General features: G+C 43.8%; 1 protein-coding gene across 2 annotated transcripts in view; it reads right to left on the minus strand.

The window, feature by feature from the left end:
- The window catches only part of Clic5 (CLIC family member 5), a 145,384-nt gene that overhangs the window by 79,969 nt on the left and 57,283 nt on the right, over window positions 1-8,132 (minus strand).

An 8,132-nucleotide genomic window follows, 5' to 3' on the forward strand; every position in this document is an offset into this window, starting at 1 on the left:
CAAGTTTGGAGAGGATGCTAAAAACCAGTCCTGTCAAGACATCAGCCTAGTTTTCTGGGTGGACCTACAACATGTTCACACCTAAAAGATACAGACGTTTGTGTGTGTTAATGTGTGTGCCCAAGTACATGAACACGAAGACGTCAGAATAGCCGTTCTAATATGGAGATAAGCAGTTCTCACCCAAATATTTTTAAGTAACTTTTTAAGGCTTTCTTCTAACCTGACTGAAGACATAGAGGTTCTATACATACACTCCTGTTTGGGATGTGTGCTTGTAATTTCAATATAAAATAGTGAGTTTTTTATCTCGCGGGAATATATTCACTGTAGGATAATGTCCCTTTCTAAGAAGACATTGGCTATCTGTATGCTACCCACAAAAAAAGCCAGTTGGAAGGAGACAATGGCATCTTGGAGGAGCCTCTATCACTAACGGTTGCCATGGAGAGCAGCCCTAGTCACTGCTCCTTGCCTGAAACACATGGTAGCAACTGGAAGGCCAGAAGGTTCCAGTCCAACCAAGTTGTTCAGCTCAGTGGGCACGGCCTGCTTTCCTAATCTCCAGAGGCATTTTTACAAGGCTATGTGACCAGAAACTATGTGGTTTTAATTGAAAACATTTTATACAGTATATTTTTGATCATGTTCTTTCCCCACCCCTACCCCCCCCCCCCCCGTCTACAAGCAGAATTCATGCAGGATCACAGAGAATCACGTGCATATTTAACATTTGTAGCTCTCTTCATCAGGATAGGAAAGATTTCTGTCAACAGATCAGTCTTTGAGAAATTCTCCAAGCACCTCAGAAATGTTTAGCTCTGTACCAGCTTATAGGGAATGTGGACATAAAAGTCAAAATGGCTCTGCCGTTCCATGTACTTCAGCTTATGACAGAAGTCAGTGGAAGACTTCAAATCCTGCATAAATTGTATCAATCATAAGATGCAGAAAAGAAGGCATCCTTTGAGGCCTTTATCCTTTGAGGAGCTGGGACTCTTTGAACCTATTTCTAGCCTTGACACAATCTTCATATAAGCCTATATGCTTGCCCGTTCTGTGTTGTGGAGCTCACATAAACAAAGGGGAAGAGTAATGTCCTGGACATGTGAGAACTGATTTTCTAGAGTGCAACCCGTACCAAGACCATGGTGCTGGGTCTAACAGCAAGCCCCCGTCCAACCACTGTTTCCACACGTTCCCTCATGCATAGCTCTTTGCTTAACTGGTCCATTAAGAGTTTCCCATAGAATTTACTGGAGTTATAAAAGTACTTTCGGTTTTAAATCTCCTGATATGGATATTTCCGTGCACTCAAAGTAGAAATTTGTAAATAATAGTGTAAATATTTTATGTACACTTTTTTACCTTAAAGAAATAATAATCAGGGATCCTTACTGAAAACCATAGGTGGGACCCCAGATAATTCAAACGGAAAAGAAATGGGTCTAGACAGTTAAGTCATGGAGACACACTAGGTCTAAGGTGATGTTGGTGGTGGTGGTGATGGTGTGTATGTTTGTGTGTGTGTGTGTGTGTGTGTGTGTGTGTGTGTGTGTGTGTGTGTGCATGTCTGCTGTGAATGTCAATGTTTAGACTAGTTAAAAATATTTCCAAAACACAGACACATAAGTAATGGGTAAAACTGCCTTTTTTTTTTATCTTTTTTATTACAATATGTTGACCCAATTGTCAAAACATATCACACTACTGGGAAAAAAATACTTGAATATGAGGAAATTATGTGAATATTCTTATATATCCACGCACAGTGGCTTGTATAAACTTTAATCAGTGTAGATCAACAAAATCCAACGACTTTAAGTGGATTCCTCAAATTTATACGATTTGAATCGAGGCCAGAGTATTGCAGGGTGAGGAACGTAGTTCCATTTATTTCATAATTGAAAAATTCCCCAGAGAGGTTAAGTGTCTTGGTCAAGGGTACATGAAAGTCAAGAGCAGAAACCACCCCAACTGCTTACCATTAAAAAATGTGACCTCATAGGACAACAGTGTCCTTTCTCAAGGAATTTGGCTTCTTAGACAGTTGTCTGAGGTCCTACAGATGGCCTTTGCTGTTTGGATGGCTTGCCTGTCTCAACCAAGGTTCTACACTGGTCTTGGGGGTGAGGGTTTTGCCTGGTAGCATTTTCGGGGGAACATGTTACATCTTCTCTTTGCCAGGTGCCTATGTGCTAGCCCATATACGCTAACCAGACCCACAGCATATAGCAGCAACATGTGATCAAAGGAATTACCTGACAAACATGGTGTCAGCCCAAGTGCGGGGAAGGGAGGTGTTCATAGTGGTAGAATTTCAGAGCAAGTCTAAATCACTTACAGTCAACCACATTCAGACCACAACCTCAGAATCCTTGTTATGAGCCTGGAACAAAGTCTCATACCTCAAGAAAATCACACCACATGGAAAATGGGGGAGAGGTATTAACAAACTGTATTCACACAGACACATTTTCTAAGGAATTCCGAATAATCCATTTCATTATTTTGAGCTTGCCTCACCATTTTTGAGACTTTTATGAAGGAGTGACAGGTGTGTCTGGACACCTCCACTGAAAGCATCAGCTGTCCTGACAACAGAGACCATGCCCACAGCTCCAGCCACCACATCATGCTCAATGCAAATTCAGTTGTATATATTCTACAGGATTCCAGTTGGGTAACTAAGTTAGAGGTCAGCTCATGGTGACATGATAATAAAGGATTATTAGAATACAGGTGTGCCTATTAATTTGCATGTTGTCTGTGGCTGCTCCTGTGCTGGAGTGACAGAATTGGGTACCTTATGCCTATGATAGAGACAGTGGTATCCTAGAAAGCCTAAAATATGTACCCTAGGACCTCTTATAAAGGAATACTTGCTAATTCTGACATGTGCCATAAGAGCTCAACCCCTTCAACAAGTATCTTGTAAATCCTTTTGGAATCTCTCACTAGGGCTTGGATGATATCCAGTACACTGGAGAATAAAAAGATCAAGTTATCAGAGCTAAAGGAGACCTCAGGCAGTAATTCATTCAATTCCTTCACTTTAGAGATGAAAACACACAAGCTACCAGCTCCAACCAACAACACGGCAGGAAGCAAAATGCCTCCCCGCAAAATAAAAGTTTCCTGATCACCATTGTCCTCCTCCATTGCTCAAACATTCGTTAAATATGTGAGATGCGGAGATACTCATGCAAAGATATGGTAGCAACACCAATTACTGTGCAAAAGATGTGTTCCAAATGCTATGTAGATGCAGGCTTTCAAGTCTTAGGACTTCAGATCTCAAGAGAAAAGTATTTTTAGGTTTGCTAGCTGAACACAGCCTAGCATTACCTGGGAAGTGAGTCTTAATGGAAGATTGTCTACAATGGGTTAGCCTATAAAAGACTGTGTCAATTAAGTTAATTGATGTGGGATGACTCAGCCCACTATAGGAAGCACCATTTCCAAGGTAGAGGGTCTGGAGTTGTGTGAGTGTGAGACACCGAGCTGAGTACAAGTAAATGAGTAAGCATGGGTGTGACGTGTGGTGACGTGACTAGCTGTTTGGAGTTCCTGCCTTGACCTCCACAGTGATGGGCTCTCACCTGGAAGTGGAGGCTGAAACAAAAAAGTAGCTTTTGGCCAGTGCACTTTTTCACAGCAACAGAAATCAGACTAGAATACTCAAAGAAAATTCACATGCGGATCCTACGTAGCATGTATATCTTTGTGTCTACATTAAATGAAGACACAAGTAATATATATGCGACAGTGAAATGATGGTGTGTACACTCCTTTGTAGGAACCAGGCACTGTGAGGAGAGAATCTACCCAAATGAGATGCTGAGATCGCCATTTTACAGAATTAATGTCCAACTGGCTTGAACCCAAGTGAGGAGAATGCAGCAAGCACAGAGAAAGGACAGTGGCATAAGCGATCTTTCTCCCATCTCATTTCTACCTCAAGTGAGGAAGGCCTCCACTACGTCCTAAGCCTATCATCAAGTAGATGGTTCTGCTAAGCCCCTCCTTCCCCGCATCTACTGTACTGTATACTCACTCTGGAATGAAAGGTGCCTCATCTGCGTTGGAGTTTTTCTTTGTACACAGATAATGCTTCTCAGAAGTACAGGCCTATATGAACTTCATATTGTCTTCTACGGAGACCCAAGGTGGGAGGGGCCTCCAAGGTCTGGCCCACAGGTTTTTTCCTAGCAGCATTCTTATGAGGGGAAGGAGTGCTAGAAATTTCTAGAACCGTGACAGGGGTGCAGATGCTGACATCATTTCCTTATCAACCCTGAAAGCAGGTTTGTGGGGGTAAGAGCTTCCTGTGAGTCACATGCCAGCAAACCCTTTAGCTTTTCTCAGCCTCACAAGAATCCTGCCAGGCCAATCAGATCCTTGGAGGTGATAGTGTACTTGCCTAACATGCACAGCCCCTCACCTCTTGATACCCAGCATCCCCTAAACCAGGCATGGCTGTGGCTGTGTATGCCTATAGTTGCAGCACTCAGCAAATAAAGGCAGGAAGATCCAGAGTTCAAGGTCACCCTTAGCTTATAGAAAGTTTGACGCCAACCTGGAATAGCTGGTCTCAAAATGACCACCTGCAAAACAACAATGAAGGCCACGGAGTGTGACAATGAAGAAGGGTCCCACGACTCCCCCACACAGCTGCACTCTCCCAGAGTCTTCTCCCTACAGGGAACATCTGAATGATGCCTTTGAGACATCCAGCAACAGACTGATGTCTCCTTTAGTTCCTGGGGCAAATCTCAAAGACATCATGGCTCCTGACTTTTCTGCTCTGACTAGCAAGTCTTGAAACCACCCCTCCCTTTTTGCCTGTGGTGTTCTCGGGGGGGGGGGGGGAGCTTTATTCACTGATAGTGTCAGGAAGCATTGTCGTAAATCTAGGAGAGAGGATGTAGCACAAACAAGCTATCTATCTCCATGGCAACCTACCAAATTGGCCTCTGAAGAGACAGTCTGGGAGAAGGGTTTCCCTCCCTCTCATTCCAGGTAATGGGCTCTCTGTCAGGCACTGCTCCATGCACATTTTTCCTCCTCCGCCCTTTGTGCTATTTCTATAGTTGAATTCTTGCTTCATTCTCCCTCATTGCTGACTAATGATGGGTAGAAGGGAAGAACATTACTGTAAGCTCCACAGAGTTCAGGGAAACCAACTACACCAAACGCAGGTGGCCACGACGGTGACACGACAGGAACCTCCCTATGCAGGTGCCTTTTCAGATGAACCGGATAATGAAGCACTGTTCTCTCAGAGTGTCTCAACTGTTCAGAGATGCCTTGTGACTTGCTAGGTGATGACCTGTATTCACCTCAAATTCAAATATTGAAACGTTACCCTGATGGTGATAGTATTGGGAGATAAGAATTTGGGGGAGAAAGTTAGGCCAGGAGAGAGTCACTAGGGATGGCCCATCCCATCAGTTGAGAACACAACCCAAAATACCAATTATTAACCAGAAAGCAGGCCCTTACCAGGCATCTAATACGCCTGTGCCTTTACCTTGACCTTCCAAACCCTAGTACTAACCAATACAGTACTAGTCCACAGTCTGTGTTAGAACCCTTACTTATAACTCCATCTACCTTCCCAACAACCTCTACAGAAAGAGAATGCTCTTAGCCCTAGACAACCAGAGGTCTTAATTCTTAAGGAACACAGCCTTGTATTACTTGTCTCCAACCTTGATTCACACAACTTTGTCACTCACTCAGACCATTCTGTTTATCGTCTTCCTGTCTCTCTCTTTTACCTCATCTCTTACCAACTCATTCTGTGCCTCCTCCTTCCCTCTGTCAACACACCATACTTATTTCTTCCCACTTTCTCTATGTTCCCTCCTGTGGGGAATGCATTTCTTCAACCATCGTTCTAAGAAGTCCAAATCCAAAGCCCTGGCCCTGATGATCCTGGATCTTGATTTCAGTCGTCAGGCATTGTCATGAGGTTTATCTACAATTGTCCTGCCCATGTTTCAAATGGGACTCTTTTGAAATTGCCCTATTATCATGACCAGCAACTCTCTTCCTCATAGCCCTAGTTTCACTGTAAATTCATAGTGTTTCAGCAAGGAGAGTCATTTTAAACTTCAATGAATTGATTTCCACTCAGGACACTATACAGGCATCGTCATAGACCATGATGTCAAGCACATCCATGATGCCATCATTCCCAGATGACAACTCATCTCTCCAGACACGAATTCACCATGTTACTATAAGGCTTTGACGCTCCTCACATACTGCACTGGCTTCTTCCAGACACTCTTCCACATTCTCCCACAGCACCCTCTGCCACTAAAACGTACTTAGGTGTAGAAAGACTTCTAATAAGACTTCCGCAGTGTTCTATTTGCCTTAAAGCTCTCCTTGCTCTCCTGTGGGCATGGCGGCCATGAGGGCCATGGTGGCCATGCTCACACTAGCAATGGTAAAACAGTAGCTTTTCCCCCTTCCTCCACATATCACACACTCCAAAAATCTTTGACTAAGACTGTCTGCTCAGAGCTGGTCACACTAGAGGGCTTCTAGAGATTAATACAAACAGAAAAAAAGGTATGGTTTTATGGTTGCCAATCCCATTGGGTAGAAGAGCAAATGTGGTAGAGCAGAACTGGGATCCAGATCTTCTGTCCATGATTTTATTACCATCTTAACGCATCACACAACACAGTAGATAAGCCTTTCTAACCTTAGACCGTGGACACACACTTCCAGTGACTTCCATTGCCTATAAGGGAGCCCTGTCAAACATGATCCCCTCATCTTGCTGTTCTTTATGGTTTATTTCCAACAGCAGCCATTGTCTCTCAGGTCCCATTCCTGGCAGATAGTCAGGTTCAACCCTGGGTCCTGAACTGCTTCACCCTGCATGCCTCTCCCAGCCACCTGAGAATTCTGAATGGTGATCGTGCCTCAAGGTTCATCAATGCAGGTCTCAATCCCTCCCAGATTACTTTCAGGGTCTCCCCATTCAGGCCACCCCAGTCCCTCCATCTGCACCCCTCAACTTGCATCCTGTCATGTCCTGTGATACGTTTGCATCACAGCTCCCTCACTGCGTGTTCTTCCTGGGCTGTTGTGATCACCTTTGTTTTGAACCTCTCCCTGACTTCCCTTCTGCTTTCAGAGTCTGGCACGGGGTAGTGCTTTATAAGCATCTTTGCCAACCGCTTAATCCATCATCCGAAGTGCCCCAAAGGCCTAACTCCTCAAATTCTATATCTAGCTAATATCTCCCACTTGCCTGGCAATTAAAATGGATTGTTACTCCCATATTGCTAAGAAAAATCACAAGAGTAGAAGAGCAAACAGGCGGGGGTGGGGGTGGGGAGCCATAGCGTTCCTCCCTTTCCTGGGTTAGCTGAGGCCAACATGGAATTCACACTAATGAATGTGAATTTGCCTCCTCCATCCTGTGAAATGCAGGCTTCAGCAGGGGCTGGCTTTCATTTTGCCCTTTTGATCTCCCATTGATCTCTCATGAGCTCATTTAGTCCCTTTTGGCCAGGTTTGAGCCAGTGGTTTTTCTTCATCTTTGATGAACCACAAAATGACCTCAGACTAAATAACTTCGCATGGATACGGTTGCCTGGGTCTCTTCTCGAGCTTCCTAAATCTAATTGGAGAAGGACTGAGGAAGATCATGTGGAGAAAATTTGCAGGAGTGTCCATGCCTCCAAGACTGAGGCCCTCCATCTTCATCAAGGTTCATCACGACTACAACAAGTAAAATCCAGACTTCCTCTGTCAGCAGTGCTAGTGGTTCTTCTTGAAGTTGGGCTCTCTCTCTCTCTCTCTCTCTCTCTCTCTCTCCCTCTCTCCCTCTCGCTCTCACTCTCTCGTGCTTGCTCTATCTATCTATCTATCTATCTATCTATCTATCTATCTATCTATCTATCATCTATCTATCATCTATCTATCTATCTATCTATCTATCTATCTATCTATCATCTATCTGTGCATCTCTCTCTCTGTTTCTCTTTTTCTGTCTCTCTCTGTCTCTTTCTCTTTTTAAATAAAGCTTGTATCTCAGTTCTGATAGAAAAATCTTATTCGTCCTTCAATAACTTTACATCTTGGAACTCAAATCATCTTTCAAG

Source organism: Rattus norvegicus, chromosome 9 (assembly GCF_021556685.1).
Source record: "Rattus norvegicus strain SHRSP/BbbUtx chromosome 9, alternate assembly SHRSP_T2T, whole genome shotgun sequence".
Lineage (NCBI taxonomy): Eukaryota > Metazoa > Chordata > Mammalia > Rodentia > Muridae > Rattus > Rattus norvegicus.